At 42.5% G+C, this 25,187-nt stretch overlaps 1 long non-coding RNA gene across 1 annotated transcript; it reads right to left on the reverse strand.

Moving 5' to 3' along the window:
• Positions 1-17,716: 17,716 nt before the first annotated feature.
• On the reverse strand, positions 17,717-23,982 carry LOC114110999 (uncharacterized). Its single transcript, XR_003587127.3, has 3 exons — positions 23,903-23,982; positions 23,144-23,358; positions 17,717-21,139 (listed from the first exon to the last, which is right to left on the reverse strand). It is a non-coding gene; the product is annotated as an uncharacterized LOC114110999 (long non-coding RNA).
• Positions 23,983-25,187: the final 1,205 nt, after the last annotated feature.

Raw genomic sequence — 25,187 nt, forward strand, 5'->3', positions numbered from 1 at the left:
CACCTTTGCCTGCTAGTTCCTTTGTGTAGCAGACAGATTGATCTACTTAAAACGTAAGACAGTCCATGTCCTCCTTTGCTTAACAGGTTTCCGAGGCTTCAGAGCCCATTCCGAGTAAAGCCCCACGTCCTAACAGTGGCCTCTCCCGGTTTGCGTCTGCGGCCGCCTCCTCCTCACGCCCTCCGCTCCAGCCGGCAGGCTCTTTCATACTCCTCGAATAAGCCAAGCAGGGGACTGACTCAGAGCCTTCCACTTGCTAATCTTTTTGCCTGAGATGCCCTCCTCCCAGATCTCAGCGCTTGCTCCTTCCCTTTTTTAAAATCTCTGCTCAAACATCACCTTATCAAAACGGTCTTCCCCAGCCACCTTATATTACAGAGCATCATCCTCCATAACACACTAGGCCACCAACACTGTTGCATCTGTGTCCGTACTAGCTGCTAAGTTATCCTTACATATGAATGGCCACGGACACGTCTTCCACAATGGGAGAAATTCTCCATCCTCCTCTGGGGTGAATTAAAAGTAACTAACTTAGAAGTCTGCAAAATAATTCAGTCCCTAAGGGCTACATTCAATTTGTTCCTAAAATTGGAAGGCAATATTACTATACTATTTCAGAGCATTTCCCTGATATTAGGTCTTAGACAACCCCTAAAACTTCTTCCAAGATGGGGCCTTTCTGAATTGTGATCCCTACAACTGAGACTGAAGCAGATTTTAGAGAGACTCAGTTTTATCCGAATTCCCCAGGTATTATTCCATATATCGTGTCTACTTTTTGCTGCAGTGAATAAATACATTTATCAGTGGTCATAATGAAAGCTTCCGTGTTCTCCGAAAGTACACCACTGAAGCAAGAAGGGTGGGTCCATGAAAGCAGGCGCGCCTTCACTTCTGTAAGTTTTTGTTGTTCAGTCACAAAGTCGGGTCCGACTCTGCAATCCTATGGACTGTAGTCACCAGGCTCCTCTGTCCATGGGATTCTCCAGGCAAGAACACTGGGCTGAGTTGCCATTTCCATCCCTAGGGGATCTTCCTGATCCAGGGATCAAACCCATGTCTCCTGCATTGGCAGGCGGATTCTTTACCTGTGAGCCACCAGGGAAGCCCTCACATCTTTAATATTGAACAGTAAGATATCCTATTGTCTCTATTGTCTTCTTCTGGTATTACAAACATTATCAACTGTTTGGAAATGTTTATTTTACCAAATTATGCAAAGACCTCTTTTGCAAAGATCTCCTTATTCTTATCGTATCTTTCCCCTCTTGGTCTATAATCTAGATCATGGCAAAATGGTATTAAACATAATAACCAACTAACCAAACCTAAAATATGAGGAAAGGAAGCTCAAGTCAGTTGGTGAAATTCAATCTTAATTTTTCTAGTGTTTTTTTAAAAGTAGAAATTATGAGGCTAATATTACTCTAACACTAAAAATAGACTAAGATATCACAAAGAAAAATAACTACACACCAAAATCCTTCAAAGACAATAACATGTAAAAATCCTTAAAAGGCTAGCAAATGAAATATTACAATATACAAAAAGTATAATATATCATGACCCAGTGGATGTCGACACTGAAAAATTAATAAGCATAATCCACTCTACCAACATCATGGTTTTTTTTAAACTTTTGATCACCAATGCAGAAAAACAAAAAAAAAAATCACTCAACAAATTCAACAAGGTTCATGATGAAATCTCTCAATAAAGCATGATCAGAAAAAAACTTTACCTGATTAAAGGACTTACATAAAATCTACAGCTGATTTTATTAAAGTGAAAGGTGGAATTAAATGTTTCCCCAATAAAGGAGCCTCCCAAGTGGCACTAGTGATTAAGAACCCACCTGCCAATGTAAGAGACCCAAGAGACGCAGGTTCAGTTCTGGGTCGGGAAGATTCCCTGTGGAAGGAAATGGAAGCCTACCCCAGTAGTCCTGCCTGGAAAATCCCATGAATAGAGAAGCCTGGTGGGCTACAGTCTACGGGGTCCCACAGAGCTGGACACGCTTGAGCGCCCATGTCAATAAGATCAGGAATACGTCAAAGATGTCTACTCTCACTTCCAGCTAATCTCATAGTGAGATCCTACTCAGGACAATAAGGCAAGAAAATGATGCAAAAAGCATTTAGATGGAAAGAAAGAATGAGCTGTCTCTATTGGCAGACAGCATGACTGTTTAGATAGAAAAATATCAAATAATCTATGAGAAAAGTCATTAGGACTCACAAGTTAGGTTCAGTAGGTACGAGTTTGATACACATACCAGATAACACACAGAGAAGGTCCACTGTCTGGCTGGATGCTGTAGATGAACAACCTGAGATTTAACCTTAAAACCTGGAGCCATCTATCATGCCGTCACAACAGAAGTGTTTGAGGATAAATCAAACAAATACAGATAAGACTGAGATACTGGAGATCACAAACCATTTACGAGGGAGATCAAATTAACCCTACATAAATGGAATGATATGCCAATTATGTACCTGAACAGCTAATGCTATTGAGATATCAGGACCTAAACCAGCCTACAGACTCAATGCAGTCCCTATATGTTGCGTCCTCAAGTGGGGAAGGGCTTCCCAGGTGGGAAGTGGTAAAGAACTTGCCTGTCAAAGCAGGAGACATAAGAGATGCAGGTTCCATCCCTGGGTCAGAAAACTTCCCTGGAGGAAGGCAGGGCAACCCACCCCAGGATTCTTGCTTGGAGAATCCCATGGACCGAGGAGCCTGGCGGGCCATGGTCCATTGGGTTGCAAAGAGTCAGACACAACTGAAAGTGACTTATGCAAATTAAGAACCTCTACTCAATGAAAGACATCGTGAAGCAGAATAAAATGCAATCTATACAATGGGGAAAAATATTTTCAACAAAGGTATCTGATGAAGAACTTGTATCAGAATATGTAAAGAACTCACACAATTCAAAAATAATGAATTAATAAATAACAAAAGGGTTGACAAACCTATTACCAGAGAAGGAAACAACTACATGAGAAGATATTCCAGATTATAATGAGCTTGCAAACTGAAGACAGTGAGTTACCACTGAGACCCGTGAAAACGGCCGCAAACGGAAGCAAGGCAAAGCACGGTGCAGTGCTGAGGAGAACGCGGGCTTTTCATCCACTGCTTGTGGGAAAGCAGAAAGGCACCGTCGCTTTAGAAAACGGACTCTTTCCGTAGTACTTAGCACCCTCCATAATACATTGATAATCCAGCTGAACATTCACCTAATAAATGGATAAGTAGCTTTAAATCTATACGTTGGAATAAAACAGCAATTAAAAAAAAGAAAAACTACTGATATAGGTAAAAATTTAATCTCAAAAGGATTCTGCTAAATGAAAGAATCCAGATACAAAGACTATATACTCTATGATTCGATTTACATACGATTTTGCAAAAGATCACATTCTAGAGACGGAAATCGATCAGTAGCTTCTAGGGTCTAGAATTGGAGATGGGAGTTGACTGCAAAAGGGCAAAAGGAAAACCTGGAAGTGAACGGGAGTGTTTAAATCTGGGCGGCTAAGGAGAGTGTTTAAGATCCTGTGGTGGATGCTACACAACTGTGTAACCTTATCTGTTAAAACTTGCTGATGTATAAACCGGAAGTGATGGGTATCACGCTTCGCTAATATGCATCACTGAACTTCATGTAAGGGGGGTTAACTGTCGAGCGGGTGGTGGAAAGCTTTTGTGTCTTTTCTTTTGTTGTCCTTTAAGAAACCAGAGCTGGGGAGACTGTAGGCTGAAAGGGAGGGGCCTCACTGGAAACTGATATCTTTTCAGATCTAGGACCTGGGATCGATTAGCTCACATTTATTGACCACGAATGTACTCAGTAGGAGGCGTGTATGGCGCATCTTCCCTCTTTGCTGTAACAAAGGCTAAAGAGCTGTGATTCTTCTTATAAAAGTCAGTGTGGCATCTCGCCTTCAGCAGCCACGTTTTTCGGAAAGTGTTGAGATTTGGGCTGGTTTTCTATATATCCAATTTTAAGAATTATGGGGTGAGGGAATACAATGGAGGCTAATTAAAGTATTTGATCAAAATATGGGTTGGAGAATCAGGGGGAAAATGTAGTCACTCAGTTTAATGAGATGATTTACCATCCGAGTGAACTTAATGTAAATTTTACTTTCTTAACATTGCTCTTCTGAAGATCCATTTCCTTTGCCAAACCTGTAAAGAAAATATTAAATAACCACATCTATCCAATGGTTGTTGTGAGAAATCAAATAACAAAACACAAGAAAAGTACTTGGTTTATATCCAGCACCTGGTAAGTACTCAACATATTTCAGCCTGAAGGAAACGAAGGAGCCACTTCCGTAAAAGCGTGGGTGGAAGCTGCTGCCGGCCATCCGCATTTGCCATGTGTGCTTCGGGCGAAAGTCTCAAAGTCGATATCCCAGCTGGGTCTGCAAAAAGCTAGTTAGCAGGCGCTGTTCATAAATTTAAACTCTAGTCATCATGCAATGTAATTTAAAGGACAAAAGAAGATATTTTATTGGTCATTTGAAGATGTTGGATTGGAGGGCTGCTCAAAATTCATTACATGCATTAAAAAAAAGTAAATAAAAACCTAACGACCTTGTAAACAGGCACAGTGTAAGCTTCAAATAGTCAGAGCTGCCAACCAGATAAAAATAATGTTTCTTAGCACTATGAAGGGTTTGGATTTAATTGCTTAGTGCTCTTCCTATAATCCCCTTATTCTACATCCTCATGAAAGAGCTAATCAGAGAAAATTCTCCAAAGTAACTGGTGAATATACAATTCTGAAGAAGGTGGGCTTTTTTTTGTTGTTTTTTTTTTTTTTTAGAGACTGTGTCATTCAGAGACAAGTTTTCAGGGCTGCAGCCAAAATCCATTATAACAGAATTTAGACTCCAGAATTTTTGCTTCAAGTTGGAAGAAATTTGGAAGAGATTAGTTAAAGGTAGAAGAGGGGCGGAGAGGAAGGAAATTACAGTTTTAAGAATCCAATCTCTAAGCCCCTACAGGATGATCTCATATGCCTTATGTGCTTTTAATTCTCAGAACAATCATTGAGGTAAGTCCTATGTTCTTCATTTTGCTGATGGGGAAATAAGGAGAGGTTTAATTTGATCTACCGACTTCCCAGGTGGCGCTAGTGAGAAAGAACCTGCCTGCTGATGCAGAAGACATAAGAGTTGTGGGTTTGATCCCTGGGTGGGAAAGATCCCCTGGAGGAGGGCATGGAAGCCCACCCCAGTATTCTTGCCTGGAGAATCCCATGGACAGAGGAGCCTGGCGGGCTACAGTCCATAAGGTCGCACAGAGTTAGACACGACTGAAGCGGCTTAACACAAAATGGAGCAAAATTTCATCATACTCAACTAAATAAAAATAAATTAGGGGCTTATAGTAAGGTTAAAATATTATGCCTTCAGCAGAGAACAGACTCTTCAAAGAAAGACTCCCCTAAGTCTGGCTTCTCAGTCAACTTTACTGCTAAAATGTCATACCAGCGGATGGCAACAACTCGAACCTTGAAACAGTTTCACTGATAACAAAAATTTCAGAAATACTCCCCAGTAAGATTTTCACATAATCTCATTTATTCTCAAACCACCTATTAGATGCATATGATTCCCATTTTAGAGATGCAGAAACTAAGAGTCCAGGAGATTAACTTATTCAGGGTCTCAAAACAAGAAGCCAGGAGAGCCAAGCTCAGACCTTCATTTTTAAACTCCTGATTCCACAGTCTTTTTCCCAGAGCTTCACATAACATTTCCACCAAGGGACCCTGCACCAGAGGGGACCTGTCCATCATCAAAACAATCTATGTTACTCCCTTAGCATTTAAACATTATTTTCCAAGTTTCCATTCATTTCACATGGCTTACAAACGACAATTTGATTTCAACATGAATGTATTTACAGTTTCTACTAAATTTTCTCATCACAAGTTTGGGTAAACTTGATAGGCTCAGAAGACGTCTCCTGGGCATCTCCCTGGAGGTCCCGGGGTTAAGAATCTGCCTTCCAACGCAGGGAACGTGGGTGCGATCCTCGGTCGGGGAACTAAGAGTCCACACGCTGTGGGACAGCTAAACCTGCACAGGCATCTACTCAGACCCCGCCTCGAGGCCACACTCCACAACGAGAAGGCCACGAGCCACAAAAAGAGAGACCCAACACACTGCAACACAGACCCAGCACACCACAACACATTCAACACACACCCAGCACACCACGAGACAGACCCAACACAGACTCAACACACCGCAACACAGATCCAACACAGACTCAGCATACTGCAACACAGACCCAGCACACCACAACACAGATCCAACATACCACAACACAGGCCCAGCACACTGCAACACATTCAACACAGACCCAGCACACCACAACACATTCAACACAGACCCAGCACACCCCAACACATTCAACACACACCCAGCACACCACGAGACAGATCCAACACGCCATGAGACAGACACAACACAGACCCAGCACACCACAACACATTCAACAAAGACCCAGCACACCACGAGACAGACCCAACACAGACTCAACACACCGCAACACAGATCCAACACAGACTCAGCATACTGCAACACAGACCCAGCACACCACAACACAGACCCAGCACACCACAACACAGACCCAGCACACTGCAACACATTCAACACAGACCCAGCACACCACAACACATTCAACACAGACCCAGCACACCCCAACACATTCAACACACACCCAGCACACCACGAGACAGATCCAACACGCCATGAGACAGACACAACACAGACCCAGCACACTGCAACACATTCAACAAAGACCCAGCACACCCCAACACATTCAACAAAGACACAGCACACCCCAACACATTCAACACAGACTCAACACACTGCAACACAGATCCAACACAGACTCAGCATACTGCAACACAGACCCAGCACACCACAACACATTCAACAAAGACCCAGCACACCACAACACATTCAACACAGACTCAACACACTGCAACACAGATCCAACATACCACAACACAGGCCCAGCACACTGCAACACATTCAACAAAGACCCAGCACACCCCAACACATTCAACAAAGACACAGCACACCCCAACACATTCAACACAGACCCAGCACACCACAACACATTCAACACAGACCCAGTACACCACAACACATTCAACAAAAACACAGCACACCACAACACATTCAACACAGACCCAGCACACCCCAACACATTCAACACAGACCCAGCACACCCCAACACATTCAACACAGACCCAGTACACCACAACACATTCAACAAAAACACAGCACACCACAACACATTCAACAAAGACACAGCACACCCCAACACATTCAACACAGACCCAGCACACGACAACACAGACCCAGCACACTGCAACACATTCAACACAGACCCAGCACACCTCAAGACAGATCCAACACACCATGAGACAGACACAATACAGACCCAGCACACTGCAACACAGACCCAACATACCTCAACACAGACCCAGCACACCGTGAGACAGACCCAACACAGACCCAGCACACCACAACACAGATCCAACATACCACAACACAGACCCAGCACACCCCAACACATTCAACACAGACCCAGCACACAACAACACATTCAACACAGACCCAGCACACAACACAGACCCAGCACACCCCAACACATTCAACACAGACCCAGCACACAACAACACATTCAACACAGACCCAGCACACAACACAGACCCAGCACACCCCAACACATTCAACACAGACCCAGCACACCACAACACATTCAACACAGACCCAGCACACGACAACACAGACCCAGCACACTGCAACACATTCAACACAGACCCAGCACACCCCAACACATTCAACACAGACCCAGCACACCCCAACACATTCAACACAGACCCAGCACACAACACAGACCCAGCACACTGCAACACATTCAACACAGACCCAGCACACCCCAACACATTCAACACAGACCCAGCACTCTCCAACACAGTCCCAGTACACCTCGAGACAGACCCAGCACAGACCCAGCACACCACAAGACACTCAATACAGACCCAGCACAGCACAACACAGACCCCGCACACCGTGAACACTGATCCAGCACAACCAAAATTTAAAAAAAAATTAAAAACTGCAAAATATTACACTCATTTCACCTGAGTGTTCAGTTGGTCCTGGCATTATTATTACTTTCTAGTTGCCCATATTCCAGTTTAAAAATCACAGCCATATACTGTGTACCTAAGATACCATGGTCAGTGGGGCAGAATTGAACTTACGGAGGCCCCAGCAATCACTACGTGGTCGTTCATGTCTGTCTCATCATTGATGTTTGCAGTAACACCGTTTGCTGCTGTGATGGTTTGGTCACTAGGTCGTGTCTGATTCTTTATGACCCCATGGACTGTAGCCCACCAGGCTCCTCCATCCATGGGATTCTCCAGGCCAGAATACTGGAGTGGGTTGCCATTTCCTTCTCCAGGGGATCTTCCCGACCCAGGAATGGAACAAAAGCCATGTCTCCTGCATTGGCAGGTGGGTTCTTAACCCTGAGCCACCTGGCAAGCCCAGTAACACTGCTCAGTTAAACTGAACCAGGCTTCCAGCAGACCCTGAATCTTGGGTTTGTCTCTGAGGTTCTCATCTGCCTCAAGATGCTCCAGTGTAAGTTTTATTTTTGTACAGATGCTTTTGATTTTATGGTGATAAAGGAAATAACCTGTGCTATCCTTACAGGAGAAAATAGATTCTATGAAAGGAAGCAAGGGACAGTTTCTCTCCTTTTATTGTTTTCATGTCTAGTACAAGCAGAACGCCCATGATCCTACAGTCAGAGCTTGGTGACGGATGATGAGGGGGATCGACTTCCCAGCAAAGGCCCAAGGGCATCATTTGCTTATAACACTTCCATTTCTCACTGGCTTAAACCATGAATATAAATGCTTTTCCAGCTTTGGGATCTGCTGAATTTCTAGAAAGGAATAGTTGGTCCAATGATATGGCAGAGATATTTCTAAAAGACTGAAGAATGAGAGACACTGTAAAACTAAGTTAAATTCTTGGATATTTAAGAGCATGAAATGTATCTAAAGCTTTATATTTTTCAAAATTGTGGGTTAAACTAGAACTGCATGATGTTAAACTGATGTGGCTTTTTAAACATCATTCTTCCCCTCATTCAATATATAGTCATTCAAGCCCAGCTAAAGTCCCTGAATAAAACTAAGCATGTGTTTAAAAATCTTAAATCTTTTCTCTCTCACACAAACATCTCCATGGTGTTTGGTGAAGGTACTATTTTCCCACATTTTAACTGTGAAATTTGGCAGCGTGTGAGTGTGAGGTATCATGTGAAAAGACACAAGCATTTAGGGTCTTGTATGTGCTAGTTTCTGATCATACATCCTCTTGTTTTGTCCTCATAAGAATCACCAGATACGCATTGATATCCGTGCCTGTGTGCGGCAGAGACTGAGGCTCAGGGGTCAAATGCTGACTCCTGGGCCATGAAAAGACACAAGCATTTAGGGTCTCATATTTAGGATCATCCATTCTCTTATTTCGTCCTCATATGAATCACCAGATAAGTGTTGCTATCCATGCCTTGTGTGCGGCACAGACTGAGGCTCAGGGAGTCAAATGCTGACTCCTGGGCCACAGAGCTGGCATGTCTCACTCTCAACGACCTTCTCTTTTCAATTTACCAAGGGCACGCTGAACCCCATCCACCTCCTGCTTTGTAAATAAAGTTTTATCAAAAATTTGTCAGTCTCATTTGTTTACATGTTGTCCAGAGCAGAACTAAGAAGATACAGAGATCTGGCTAGTAAAAATTTCTGTCTCTGCAAGCCCCATGGTCACTGTGGCAACTCCAGTCTGCCACTGCAACATGAAAGGGCCATAAGTAATTCCTAACAGTGTGGCTGTGCACCAATAAAACTTTACTGACAAGAAGGGAGGGCAGTAAGCCGGTTCTGGTTTTTGTCAGCCCCACTCTGGTATAGCAGTGTGTCCCCTAAAGCAGATTTTTGACAAGTTTATTAACAATGCAGAAAGTCTGAGAACTGCCTTTCTAATTTCTATCTAAATCAGTGGTTGAAAAGCTCATGTATTTAAAGTTCAGTTTGCTTATAATTTGAGCATAAATTCTGTTGTTGATTTTTAAACTGCCTTTTTTAGAAGATGGCTAGAAACACAAGCATCCAGTATTTGAATGACCTTACTCTCCAAGGAGTTCTCTCAAAATAAAGAGAGTATAGAATTTATATCTATATTGATCATTTTGATGCCCTCCGCATGATAGGTGTGGTGGAAGACACAGATAAAGCTTTGGCCTTCAGAAAGGTCATAATTTAAAAGGCAAAGAAAAATGCCTGCAACAGATCACACAGGCATGCATGGAGCAGAGGAGGGCCTGAGATCTCCGTGCTACATCCCCAGCCCAGGTATAATCCCAGTGCTCTGGGAACTGGCTTCTGAAATGCGTCCTCTGCCCACTTATCTCACCCAGCAGTGCAGTCTTGATTGACACCACATCTCTCAAGTGAAATGAAAACTGGTGCCAAACCCAGGTGCCCAGCCAAAGGAAAAGCATGTGTCTGGCAGCAGAATACGAGTTAGACGTCAGTCATCCAGAGGAAGAATTCCAGCCACAGGGGGAGGCTGGCATTTTGCAGGAGAAACGTGGAAGAGGCATGATCCCAGGTTTACAATGGTCTCTACAAAAGCTGCCAACGCTTGAGGACCAAATACCACAGTTACTGTTGTTCCCTGGAACCTTAGAGAAACCAGACGAGCTATGGAACAATGAGACAGGGATGCTTTGTTTTCAAAACACTTGCATTTCTTACCTAAAAATATAGGAACTTTTTAGCAAGAACCTCGGCAGTCCAACTCATTTTCAGGTCAGAGATAAAAATAAAATGTTTTGATGTAACAATCATATGTAGTATGCACTGTTCTAAATGTTCACAAACATCAACTTGCTTAACTTCTTAAAAAATTTCATGAGATAGATCCAATTACTCTCTTATTTTTTTAGACGTGGAAATGGAGGCAGAGAGAGGCCCTTAAGGTTTCCCAGCCCAGAGCGGTAGAGCTCAGAGTGTGATCTTCACCACGGATGCTGCTCAAGTGCACTTTCACTCTGAGCAAACTGGGGCATGGCAGTTTATTTCTCTGAGCTTCTGCACAGAGCCGGGATAAGCCTCCTAACCTCCCCAAATGGTTGTGGAGATTAAAGGAGATGAAATGTAAAGTGTCCAACAAGGTGTTTAACAGATAATAATTACAAAAGATTTCACATCTTACAAGCTCTTATGAGCCAAGCACTGTGATAAAAAGTCTGCGCACTCAGTCATGAAGAGAATGAATAAGGCCACTTGCAGCAACGTGAGTGGGCCTGCAGAGATCACAGGGGGCGAAGTAGGTCAGACAGGAGCAGGCAGCTGTCACAGGATGCGACGGTCACATCACAGGATATGATTCCACTTGCACGTGGGATCGTAAAAACACAGACAGGAACAGGAAACAAATGGACCCACTTACAAAACAGACACAGGCTCGCAGACAAAGAGAATAAAGGTGTGGTGCCAAAGGCGCTGCTGCTGCTGCTAACACGCTTCAGGCGTGTCCGACTCTGCGCGACCCCATAGACGGCAGCCCACCAGGCTCCTCTGTCCCTGGCATTCTCCAGGCAAGAGCACTGGAGTGGGCTGCCATTTCCTCCTCTAATGCACGCATGCATGCTAAGTCGCTTCAGTCGTGTCCGACTCTGCGTCACCCCATGGACGGCAGCCCACCAGGCTCCCCCGTCCACGGGATTCTCTAGGCAAGAACACTGGAGTGGGTTGCCTATTTCTATACACACATACACTTTGAAAATTGCCATAATATGCTGCAAAAAAGGCTATCCAGTTCTCAGTGGCTTACAACCACAGAGATGTATTCCCAGCACTGTGGGCCTGAGGGCCAGCTGTGGTTCTGCTGTCTTGAGTGAGGCGTGGCGGGCTGAGCAGCTCTGCTCAGGCCCTGCGGTCAGTTAGTCTTAGCCCCCAGCTGTGAGTGGAACTCAGATCTACACTACGTACGTTCAATACAAGGTCCAGCTGACGGATCTAGCACTGCCTGGGAACCCTATAGGAGATCAGGAGAGAACACGATAAAGAGGGGTGGGTGCCAAAGAGCTGACACTTTCACACTGTGGTGCCATAGAAGACTCTGGAGAGTTCCTTGGACAGCAAGATCAACTCAGTTAATCCGAAAGGAAATCAGCCCTGAATATTCATTGGAAGGACTGATGCTGAAGCTGAAGCTGCAATACTTTGGCCACCTGATGTGAAGAGCCAGCTCATTGGAAAAGACCCTGGTGCTGGGGAAAATTGAAGGCAAGAGGAGAAGGCGGTGACAGAGGATGAGATGGTTGTATGACATCACTGAGTCAATGGACATGAACTTGGGGGAACTCCAGGAGATAATGAGAGACAGGGAGGCCTAGTGTGCTGCAGTCCATGGGGTTGCAAAGAGTTGGACACGACTTAGTGACTCAACAACAACAAAGGAAACAAAACGGGGCCAGAACTTTCAAAGCTTCTGCTTATGTCATGTCTGCTAAGGTTTCATTAGCCACAGTGAGTCATGTGGCCAAGCCCAACTTCAGTGGGGCAGGTTCACTTCTGGCTGAGTCCCTGGATCTTGAGTCCTCTCCCTGGATCTCTGAGTCCTCTCCCTGGATCTTGTCACAGGTGAGGGAAGGATAAATCAGAGGAGTGTGAGATTAGCACACACACACTACTCTGTATAAAACAGATAATCCACAAGGGCCTACTGTATAGCACAAGGAACTCTACTGAATGTAATAACCTATGAGAGAAAATAATTTGAAAAAGAATAGATAAATGTATAACTGAATCCTTTTGTTGTGTACCTGAAACTAACATGATATTATAAAGCAACTATACTTCAATTAAAAAAAAAAAGGTTTGCTCTTATTATCTCATTAATCCCCAGAAAATCTCATGACATAGATGCTAACATTATCCATATTTTACACGGGAAGAAATTGAAGATATAATGGTTAAATGCTGTGCTTAAAATCACCATCTAGGAAGGAGCAAATTCCAGAAGCTAGGACGTGCTCATCAAAAGTTTATTCCCTTCTTAATAAGAAAAAAGACTGTAGCTGGCAAAGAACCAGGAAGGTTCTAGATATTCGAGGTGGAAGGGGGTCTTCGGGCTCTGAAGCCAGAGCCTTGGACTGGCACATGAGCACCTCCCTGAATCCCCTGAGCCTTAGACTCACCTTCGGAAATCCTTGACAAGGTGCTACTGGGGTATGACAGAGGGAGAAGGAAATGGGGACCTCCCAGAACTGCCCCCGTGAACCCATGTTTAGGGTTATTACAGGATAAAACAATTCAAGGGCATCTGAAGTCTCACAGGTATCCTTTCTAGATGAGTTTACCACCATTAAATATTCATAGCAGTTAATAAATGTGAAAAGCCTTATTGAATTGTCAAGTCAAAGCTAAATACAGTAACCAAAAGCTTTAGACCTTATCTTAAGGTGGAAGGAAATTCTATGCCAAAACATCAGAATATCCCTTTCAAATTAATTTAACCTAAGATACAACAGATACGGTCCTTGGCTACCAGCAAGGGAGCAAATTAAGGTCATTCCAGTTACTTCCTGCTCTGCCCCTTGAATCCTTTGCCTTGGTTAATAAACTTGAGAGTAAATCCCCCATGGTTTGTTACAATCGCTCCCCTTTTTCCCTGATTCACAAAATTTCTGAGGATTCCCCGATGACCCACTGGCTTCGCAGCTCAAAGGCTCACTCTACTGCAGGGCCCCAACCGGTTCACTCTCTCCAGGGCTGTGTATTCCCAGATGCCCCCTTCTAGCTGGGAGCTGGGCCTCAGCAGAGCCCAGGCCTTCCTCTAGCTCAGTCCCCGTCTTACCACGTACTCTCACCATGACTGCCTCTCAGCCCACCCGACTTTTCCTTCTACAGTAGCTAAGATGTTTTCTCGTGGGTAGTTGGAGCAACTCTGGCCCAAATCCACTTATAAGTCAGTCCATTCTGTGTTTCTAGAGCAACAACGTCCAACAATAATATTAATAAAGTGCAAGTCATACATGTAAATTTAAAATTTCTAGTTTTTTTGCATTAAAAGAATAAAAAGAAACACATAAAATTAGTATGTATTTTACTTAAACCAATATAATCCCAAATATGAATTCAACCTTTCATAAAATTTTTGAAGAATGTCATTAATAAGATATTTCACATTCACTCTTTTTGTGCTAAGTTTTTGAAATCTGGTGTGCATTTCACACTTCCAGCACCTCCCAATGTGGAGGCAAAATATTCATCAGAAATAGTTGATCTATATGTACAGTTCATAAATGCACAATTGAGAAAAATAGACTGAACAACATTCAAATTGTTCCAAACATATGTAAGTTTTCCAGTAGCTGAATTAAGTATCAGTGTTTAAAGTTAAATTTAAAGTAATTGAAATAAAATTTAAAATTTAGCTTCTCAGTCACATGTCATTTTTGTGAATTATTTGCAGTTATGATGTAATTATTCATTTTTATTGACGTATAATCAATATAATATTGTGTTCGTTTCAGGTGTATAGCAAAAGCCATTTGGTTACATACGTATAAATATTTTTTCATATTATTTTCCATTACAGGTTATTAAAAGATATTAAATATTGTTCCCTGTGCTATACAGTACATCCTTGTTGCTTATCTGTTTTGTACAAAGCACATAAATCTGTTACCTCATACTCCTAATGTATTCCTCTCAGCCATACTAGTCATATTTTAATTGCTCAGTACCCATGCAGGGCGTGCGGCCACTATATTGGATAGCAGCGTTTTCAGAGGCTGTGAAGTTTTCTCTCATCAGCTATGCAACTTTGAGCTGACTCGTGAAGGCATCTTCCACTCCTGTTTCTGTTATACTTCTCTCTGCTCTACATCAAAAAAATCAAATCAGAATCAGGTTTTGTTAGATTTCAGTTGAGTAATAACCAGATCAAGGTACTTAATAGAGATAAATCCAGTGGTGAGGAAGGAGAAGAGAATCCTCTCTAAGAAGTGCGGTTAAGACACAAAGGGAATGAGACTGGCCGTGATACCAGAAGGGCATCAAGGTTAAGTGAAGATCATTGGGTGCTGCTGCCTTTTCAAGAAAAATATTGGAAGATGCAGAAGAAATCACAGTTTAAAAAGGAGATACTAAAGCTATGATAAAAAACTGAGCTCTTAAGGGGAGTCATATATGAACGTGATGAGAAAGAATGAACAGAAAGAAACTGATTACTATTAATGATTTCAGAGTGAGACTTTGGGTGAATTTCAGGTGTACACGGTGGATCAGCTACACACACACATATGTCAGTCTGTTTAGATTCTTGCCCATGCAGGTCATTAAAGGGTGCAGAGTAGAGCTCTCTGAGCCGCACAGGAGGCTCTTATCAGGCACCTGCTCTGTACACAGCAGTGCACATGCGGGCTGCTCTGGTGGGCCAGTGGCAGAGAGTGCTTCAGTCCCCGGGTCAGGGAGGTCCCCTGGAGACCCACTCCAGTATTGCTGCTGGGAAAATTCCATGGTCAGAGGAGCCTGGCAGGCTCTGGTCCATGGGGCTGCAAAGAGTCGGACATGACACAGCGTGTACATATCATCAACTATATTCCAATAAATTTTTTTTTAAGTGAGAGACCCATAAATTCATGAATTCTGTCTTAAAACTAAAGCATACCTTTCCAAGAAGATTATTCCTGAAGGAATTAGGGGCATGAAAGCAGAAAGAGAACTGGAATGCAGCCTGGGTAACGACCGCACCATGGACTCGATCACTGGAGGACTCGGGCCACTCTCTGCCCTGGAGACCTGCGGGAAGTCGCCTCTTCTACAGCGCTTCACATAATGACCAAGAGTCTTGAAACCAGTACACGAAGACGTGCCCCAAGGAACCAGGGTAAGAGTGGCGACTGGGCTTGCACTTAACGTCGCAGCCCAAATCCCGGAAGGTAAAACTGATTTTGCTACCTTAATTGCTTCTGCTTTTTGAAACAATATTCCTAATTGTATTTATAATCCCCAGTGACTCTCTCAATCACTATTCTGTTGCACCCCCATTAACAAATTTTTTTTTCAAAATTAGGATATTCTTGAAATTTCTAGGGGTATTTTTGTTAAAAATGCATATTAAAAACAACATTTGTGGAACATACTCCAGGAAACTTCCGTGAATGCTCAAAAGATAACTGAAGTTTAACTGAAGAGAACTCAAAGGTCTAGACTCTGTGAAATGAAAGTATCTCCTGCCATATTAATAAACAGGACATGTCACAGCCATCAGCGATTTCTGGCCTCCAGATGTGATGAGGGCTCCCCAAGCTGAGATCCAGCAGATGCTGCCTCCTGTACGGTGACTGCTGAGGAGCTCGGGGAATGCAAGAAGCAAGGTAAACAAGGAAACAGGGTCGGCCCCAGACAGCTGAGGCGCACAAGGAACCAATGCAGTGAGCCCAGAGGCCTACCTCTTCCCAGACAAACAATGCCAGATTCCCTAACTTGACGCTGGCTCTCAATGCTCAGAATGCCTGCTCCCTTTGTTGCAAACTTGTGTGTAGCCTGACTGCCCCTCTTGCCTCCTTGGAGCAGTTTTCTCAGGGCTACTGAGATGCAGTCTCCCAGGCTTGGAGTTGTAAACATTCCCACCAAGTAAAAGAGCTTTCTACTTTCAGGTTGTGACTGTATTTTTCAGTTGACAAATCAGACCCTCACACTAAAAGCATATGGTACAAGTTTGAGATTTTGGCCTGCTTTCAGAGAAACTTTGCTTCTGCCTTTTCGAGGATCACACTCATTGTGAGCTTCTCAGCTTCAAAGTGACACTGAATGAGTATTTGTAGACTTTATCAAGGCACCTTTGATCAAGGGAGATCTGTGAAAATATTCAGAGACAAATAACACCTGTATGTCACCTCTGACACCAACTCCAGACAGAAAATAAATAAAAAGTAATAATAATAATGGTCATAATAATAGCCACCACAATCAGTCTCCATTTATGCAGACTCTTGCTTGGAATAAATCTCTCACAATAGCCACATTCTTTTCTAAGGAACTCAGATCCAGAGGAAATGTAACAGCTTCTCCAGGCGACTCTGAAATGATGGGGATAGGAGTCACCCACAATCATCTACTTTGTTCCCTTTATGGGCCAAACACTTGAAATAGGAATTGCTTTGTGATCCAAATTGGCTGCAGAGATGAAACTCTGCCATTAAAACAAATTTGGAAGCTTATCAACTACAGCCTGTTTTAAAGCTGCAGCTGGATAATGGGTAGATTCATGGATTTATTTTACATTTGTATTTACGTTTTTATGAATGTGGCCAAAATAAAAACGTTACAGGAACTCAAATCCTCTAAAACATTATTAAATCCAAAGAGTGTTAAGTGCCTTTATAAAACCACACACACCTATATATTCAGACACACACTTAGAATAGAGATTATATGGCTAGAAATTCAGTTTAGAAAAGGACCCCATTCTGCAAATTCATTGGCAAGTTTCCCTCACACTTGGAGATTAATCGCAGAAAAACCAAGACTTGAGACAAAAAAAAAGAAAACCTTGAAATTATAAATATATAATAAATATAATAAAATTTTATTTTATTTTTATAGCTATATCACTTGGGTACCTTGATGCAGACTTTAGTGTTTTTAAGCAATTATTCAAAATAGTGATAAAGGGTCTTCTACGTGCCAAGTTCATCTCACTCATTCTCTCCCTACTTCGAGGCGTGGTGCCAGAAACCCCCCTTCAACTCCAGAGGAGGGTGTTTCTGGATTCGGTACTCTCCCCAAAGATGAAATCATGCAGAGCCACGTAAACACGAATGAGGAGCTAGCATCTGAAGCTTGAGTGAGTAAGCAGCTCCATTGTCTCAGAGGTATATTATGAACTCTTTTGTTTCTGGAATGAAAAAGAGAAAATGGTGGATTTCTGCCTTGAGCATTTCAGGGAGGTAAAGGGAAACAGAGATTGCCTTTGGGGGAGCTGGCATCCTGGGGAACGATGCTTGAAGACCACAGGGAGCTGTGTGTGAAGAACTGTCATCTTTTAAGCACAAGCCAGCATCCTTCAGAGGCAAAGCTGGAACCGAGAGAAAGGGATGAGGCTCTCAGAAAGAATAATGGGCTTGGAGCGTCCTGCCTTGGGGATTCTGAGCCCATGGGGCCCCTATCACAATCCACCATCCACACAGGCTGTGTCTGGCATTGAGAAGCCAGGGCAAGTGAGGGGGTGAAACCAGAGGAGCTCTGCAACCTACTTGGGTGCATGACCCTGGGGTCACTGGGCAAGGCAAGAGGGAAAAAGGAAATCCCAAGAAGGAATCTAGAGTTCTGCTAATCTGGTAACTGCACACGAGAGCTATTTTTCCTCTGAATGACATTACTTGCAACCTGCTTGTGGCCAGTCTTAGACATTCACGTGTTTTTGTGCTAACCGACCTCTCAAGTCTTCTTAGACTCGATGAAGTGGCACGTGTTAACAAATCAGCACTGGACTGGGAATTGGAAGGCTTGTTTAATAACAATAACTCTGCTCTTCAGTAGCTATGTGACCCCTGAGGAAGCGTCAACTTAAATTCTTCAGTTGTACATCAGAATTTAGACCATATAGTCAAGGAATGCTTCCCACTCTATAATATTATGAGCTCATTTTTAAAATACTTTAAAATAAATTCTTGCAACAATCTTTTGCAGTAAAGTGTCCATTAGCCTGGCTGAAGTGTACCACCTTCAGATCAACAAAACGTGGGCTTTCTTTCCTGAATACAAACTCTTTGTAATGAGTTAGCTTGGGTTAGAGAAACATCAGTAAGAAAGTAGTGCAGGCTAGAGACATAATAATTAGTATTGCAAATATAGTCAAACATTCTTAGGTGCTTGCACTGTTCCAGGCGCTGTTTTACTTAATCAACCTTATAAAATGGGTATTGTTTTACAGATGAGGAAACTGAGGCTCAAAGTATTAAATACCTTCATTTGTAACAAACTGTTATTGCTAAGGAGGAAAGGGGGGAGGCAAGCATTGGAAGTTTGGGACTGACATGCACAGACTACTGTATATAGGACACATAATTAACACAGACATACTGCACAGCACAGTGAACTCTACTTAACACTCTGTAATGACCTATGTGGGAGTAGAATCTGAAAAAAGTGGGCATGTGTGTAGCTGATTCACTTTGCTGTTTATGTGAGACTAATGCAATGCTGCAAATCAACTCTAAAAATTATAGGAAGGGTGTTAAATAACTTGCCCAACATCCTGCAGCTCATGTGTAGAAGACACAGGTTTCTAACACAGTTCATCTTGATGCTGAACCTGAATCACTTAAGCACTAGCTTTCAGGGAATAAACCGGATTGTGTTCAAGTCACATCATCTTTCCTTTCAGTCTCTACCAATACTCAAAAGTATATTCAAAAATCAATCCAGATAATTTAACGTTAACAAAAAGTAAGAACTCCAAAGTTAAGCCAAAATACAGAAATCTACCATAGATTTTAGACACATAGAACAGTCTCTTGGCATTTCTACCACAAGAAATCAGAAAATTATTACTTACTAGATTCTGCATAGGTGTTTTATTATTAAAACATATTTCAGAATGCTACTGACAAGTAATAGTAGTTGAGGAAAAGCAGATTTATTTCAAGTCTTGAGGTAAGTTAGAGATCAATTGTAGTTTTCGAATTCTGCCAAGCTCCCTTTCTATTAATGCACTTTCCATCAAGCTGTGAAACCATTTTATCCAAATAAATTATATTTTACTTCCTAATACAGACAGGAAGAACCAGAGCTTCAAACAGCACATAGGAAAATTATAGTGAGACTGTGTTTCTTGTTCAAGACAAACAAAAAGTTGCGGTTTGAAAAATGCAAACATTTGGCTAATTGAGTTTTAAGATACTTTGCAACTGCTTGAAAGTCAAGCTTTGTTTCTCCAGCCTGAACCGTAAGATTATCTGTTCTGATGATATACTGATGCTCTCTTTTCCTTTTACATTTTATCAAAGAGAATGTTAAAATTACTTTTACAGTAATAATCCTCCCAAGCCTACGGAACTCAAAACAGGCTAAAGAAAATATTCAGAGATGGCATATTATGCAGGAGAAGATGCTGGATACCTTCCCTTCTGAATTCTGAAATTCTCATAAAAATATATTATGCAAAATAAATCTTGCCGTGTAATCCATCTTTCAGCAAATGGTATTCTCCCATTTCATTTCCAAATTATCCAAAATGAATTAGGATTTCATATTGAGCTGTCAACATAAAATTATTCCTCCCAAATATATATTGGATTTTGAGAAGAAAAACAACACAAAGTGGTGAAAGTCTGATTTCTTTCATATCCCTCCAGTTTAACAAAGCATTCTGGAAGACACTCACTAGATTGTGCAAAACTGACTCATTCTTGACAATCCCTTAAGTAAAGTCATTTTATTTTACTGTGACAGTTTGTGGAAAATTTAAAGGTACTGCTAACTTAAAAAATATTCACCACCTAAAAGTTGAGAGTTCAATTTTATATGGTGGGAATTTTTAGGACTTCAAAACTCAGGAGACAGCAGACAGAACTGCTCTGAGAAGACGAGGGGAAAAGCCAGGTTATATAGAAGCTTGCAACAAAGGGCAGATAATCTGAACAGCAACATTTTTTTGTAAATTAAAGAAAACCAGATAATGCAAGTTAAAGAATTTAGTGCTTTTCTATGTTTGAGAAGATGGCGGAATCTGGATGCCCTGAAGTCGTTCCTTTGATATGCACCTCAGCCATCTGGGGCCAGTAACTGCATCCAAACCCTGAGCTTCCTTGGGGCTCGCCATAGGGAGTGGCTGCTGTCTGATGGCTGCTGGACGGTGTGTGCTCTTTCCTTCCGGAATTCCCTCAGAGCTCAGAGCTCAGCACTGTGGTGGCTGCAACTGCTGTTGCCTGTGACATCCCTGTTTACTGATATGGCAGAAAATATTCCATTTCTCAGCACTAAGATTCTCTGTTAAAAAGAAATAGTGAGAAAGAGAGAGAGAGAGAAACATCACTAGCTCTAATAAAATGTTCTAAATCTAGACCCAGATGTTTCTATTCACCCCATACAGTTGCACAAGGTCATGGTTCTTTGAAAAGCAAAACTGGTTATGATTCAGTGTTACCAGTAACGTGCAACTGATTAAAAGAAAATCACTGGATTCTGAGGATGGGATGTATCACTATGACATTACCCATTACCTGTTAGCTCTAAGATTAAACTACAAAGGAGTCTTCTTATCCAAGATAACCAGGGTGACACCTCATTTACCGTTAAGACAAACATACTGCTATCATCAATGCAACATGAACAGCAACGCCAATCAAACAAGAATTTTTAGTTTTTGACGCTGCTCATGTGAGCAGATGGGTAAGAAAAGGTTGAATTAAAGAGCCAGCTTTTCTTAACTAAATACCCCCAAAAAACTAAAGGGAAGTTCCACAAAAGTGAGCACCTTTACCCCCTCAAGCACAGCACAATTCTTTCCCTTCCACCTCAGACTATACGTAACTACAAACTTTCTACATTTTACACGCTTGTCAAAAGCAATACGTCCAAAACTTGTCGACTGAAAAACTACATGCAGCCTAAATGCTGAGAGTCATGTTTTATTTGGCAGAATTATTTCAGGACTTCAAGCCCGGGAGATAGTATCTCAAGCAACCCTGAGAGAACTGCTCAGAGGAGGAAGGGGAGGGGAGAAACCAGGCCATACAGATGCTTTGCATCAAAAAGGCAGGGAGTCTAACTGCCGGAAGGTTTTGTAAATTAAAGAAAACCATATACCCCTGGTGGCTCAGAGAGTAAAGAATCTACCTGCAAGTTGGGAGACCCAGGTTTGGTCACTGGTTCCAGAAGATCCCCCAGAGAAAGGGATGGCAGCCCACTCCAGTATGCTTGCCCGGAGAATTCCACGGACGGAGGAGCCTGGAGGGCTACAGTCCATGGGGTTGCAAAGTGTTGGACACAGCTGAGCGACTACCAGTGTCATTTCCATACACTCCAAGTTAAAGAATGCAGCCCTTTTCTGTGTGTGGGAAGATGCGGGAGCCTGGGCCCACTGACATCTCTCCTTGACGGGCATCTCAGCCGTCAGGGCTCAGGTCCCATGTTCTCACATCCTGAGCTTCCTCAGCGCTCACAGCAGGCAGTGGCCACAGCCTGGTGGCTGCTAGGTGGCAGGGATTCTTTCCTTCCTGAGCCCCTTCAGGGCTCACCACTTCATATTAGGAGGTTGCAATCACTGATGACTGCGACACCCCTGTCTACCTATATGGCAGGAAATATTCTGCTTCTCAAACTCAAATTTTAATTTCCTCTTTTTAAGTGTGTTCCTTCCCCCATGGCTACTTGTATCAATAAATGACACATAGCACATCCTGTTCCTTAAGTAAAAATCCCAGGCGTCATCTCTGATCTCATGTTTACTTACACAGCACATAAAATTTATTCTGTCCTATTGGTTTTGCCTACAAAATATTACTTAACCATTTTCCCCCTACTCCATTATTTCTATGATCAACATCTTTTTTGCATAACTGTCTGTCACCCGGATAGCCAAAATAGTTTAACAGGTCTTCCAACATACTTTCTGATCCTTTCGATCCACCTCTAGGGAGCAACCAGAGTAACCTTATTTATTAACAAAACTGTGAACTACAGAATCGCTTCAGAGGCCTTAGGTGGCTTCCCACTGCTCTCACAACTATTGCTTCCACTTAAGCCTTTACCTCCAGATGATCGGTAATCAATAATCAATATTTTTTTTCTAATTGTAAAAGAAAACTAAGGATTCACAGTCCTGACTAAAGGACTCAAATTTTGAGAAAATTAAATAGTCTCCTAAAGACCTTCCCGTGTTCTCTGTTGAACCCCAGTTCCTGGGAAAGCCAAGAAAGAAAGTATGGATGATTTCCTGATGGAGAAACTAACTTTTAGAAAGAAAGTATGGCAAGGCACATGTTCACATACCTTTCAATCAGTTGAGTTATATGTTCACATAAATAAGAGAGAGACTTCTGCAAACCTTCAGCATGGAAAATCCGTGGATGCCTTCCCAGTTCAAGTTTTGATCTCTGCGTGTTCTTCTGCTCTTATCCATTTGCACTAGCCCAACTAAATCACCACCTCCAGCCCACGCAGCATGCAGAAGGTCACCAGAAAGCAATGGTTTGATTTCTGCAAGTCTGAGGGAAAGAAGAAAAGATTCTAGAAAGAAAAACAGAAATGAATTCTCTTCATTCAGACTAGAGTCACAGGCACAAGCTGGGGACAAGAAAATCCCTTTTCAGGGCAGCACGTGAGGAGAGGGGACCAGAGCCAGTCAACGAAGACCCCCACATGCAGAGCCCACACACAGCTCCCCTGGCCACTCCAGTGAAGACCCCCACATGCTGAGCCCCTACACAGCCCCACTGGCCACTCCAGTGAAGACATCCACACACAGAGCCCCCCAAACAGCTCCAATAGCCACTCCAGTGAAGACCCCCACACGCTGAGCCCCCACACAGCCCCACTGGCCACTCCAGTGAAGACATCCACACACAGAGCCCCCCAAACAGCTCCAATAGCCACTCCAGTGAAGACCCCCACACGCTGAGCCCCCACACAGCCCCACTGGCCACTCCAGTGAAGACATCCACACACAGAGCCCCCCAAACAGCTCCAATAGCCACTCCAGTGAAGACCCCCACACGCAGAGCCCCCCAAACAGCCCCACTGGCTACTCACTCAAGAGATCCCCTGACAAGAGTTTCACAGAGACTCCTGAGCACGAATTCTCCTTCAGGTCAGGTTACAGAAGCAAATGCAAAGTAAATGGCTTCCTGTTTACTTCCTTTGGCCATTCTGGCCTCCCTGTTATTAAACAGGATTTTTTTTTCCTATTTATTTAGAGTTGTGGGAGGAAAGATTTTCCAATAACAATGTGAATGTCAGAGCTACAGGGGCCTCAAATATATCAACTGAGTGGGCCTATTTACCATGTCAAACAATGAATTTATCATCTGTGACATACTATTACTTTTAAGTCTCTGGGTACTAAAAATGCTTTTCTCTACTGAAGTCAAGATAACTACTAAATTAATTTTGTTTCGCTTTTTCCTCTCATGAATATTTTATAGTTCCTTTTTCAGGACATCTAGATTGTCAAGTACATCTTCTAATTAAACTCACACATTTTAATTTTCAAAAATTTTGATATAAAATGTATATACCATTTAAATGTCTTCCCTGTCATCATCTCACCTGCAGAACAAACAGCAGTGGTTGTGGTTTAATGTCATCTGTCACGTAGTGAACTCTACAAAAGAATTTCCTCTGCGGTATAAAAATTTGGGTCTTTTAATCCTGATTACCAAAATACAGATTCCTTTAAAGAACATGTCTGACTTAAATGAACAGAGCTTATCTGATTGGAAAAAAAATTTGATTAGTTATTTAAAAACCCAATTCTGCTATATCGTGCTTTCAAAGAGCAATGTGCATGATTTCACAAAGTATCTTGAATTATGAAATAAAAGTCTCTTTCATTGTTTCTGAACCAAGTGCTGTTCAAACATACCACATATTTTTAAATTGTTGAAGTTGTATTAAACAGACACAAGTCTTCTGAGGCTGGATTACACAGTTTATGCCAGTGCTTTTTAGCTGTAGGCAGTTTTGCCCTCCATCCTCCCTGTGGACATTTGCCAAGGGCGGGAGATTTTTTTGATCATCATAACTGTGATAAGAACAGGTAGGTTGTTGCTGATAACCAGTGAGTACAGGCTGGATAAATCCCCTAAAATAAACTCTCTAAAATGCATCAGATACCCTAAAATGCATAGGGCACCCTAAAATACCTAAACTGATAAACAGTCTAAAATGCATAGGACAGCCCCTCACAACTCAGAGTTATCTGATCCAAAGTCTCATTAGCACCAAGGTTGAGGAGCCATGAGCTATACACATCGCGAGAACTCAGCTAAGAAAGAGAGGAGTGAGGTCCTTTTCTCTTAAGCAGACAGCTCTCAGA

Source organism: Ovis aries, chromosome 26, assembly GCF_016772045.2.
Source record: "Ovis aries strain OAR_USU_Benz2616 breed Rambouillet chromosome 26, ARS-UI_Ramb_v3.0, whole genome shotgun sequence".
In the NCBI taxonomy this organism is placed as follows: domain Eukaryota; kingdom Metazoa; phylum Chordata; class Mammalia; order Artiodactyla; family Bovidae; genus Ovis; species Ovis aries.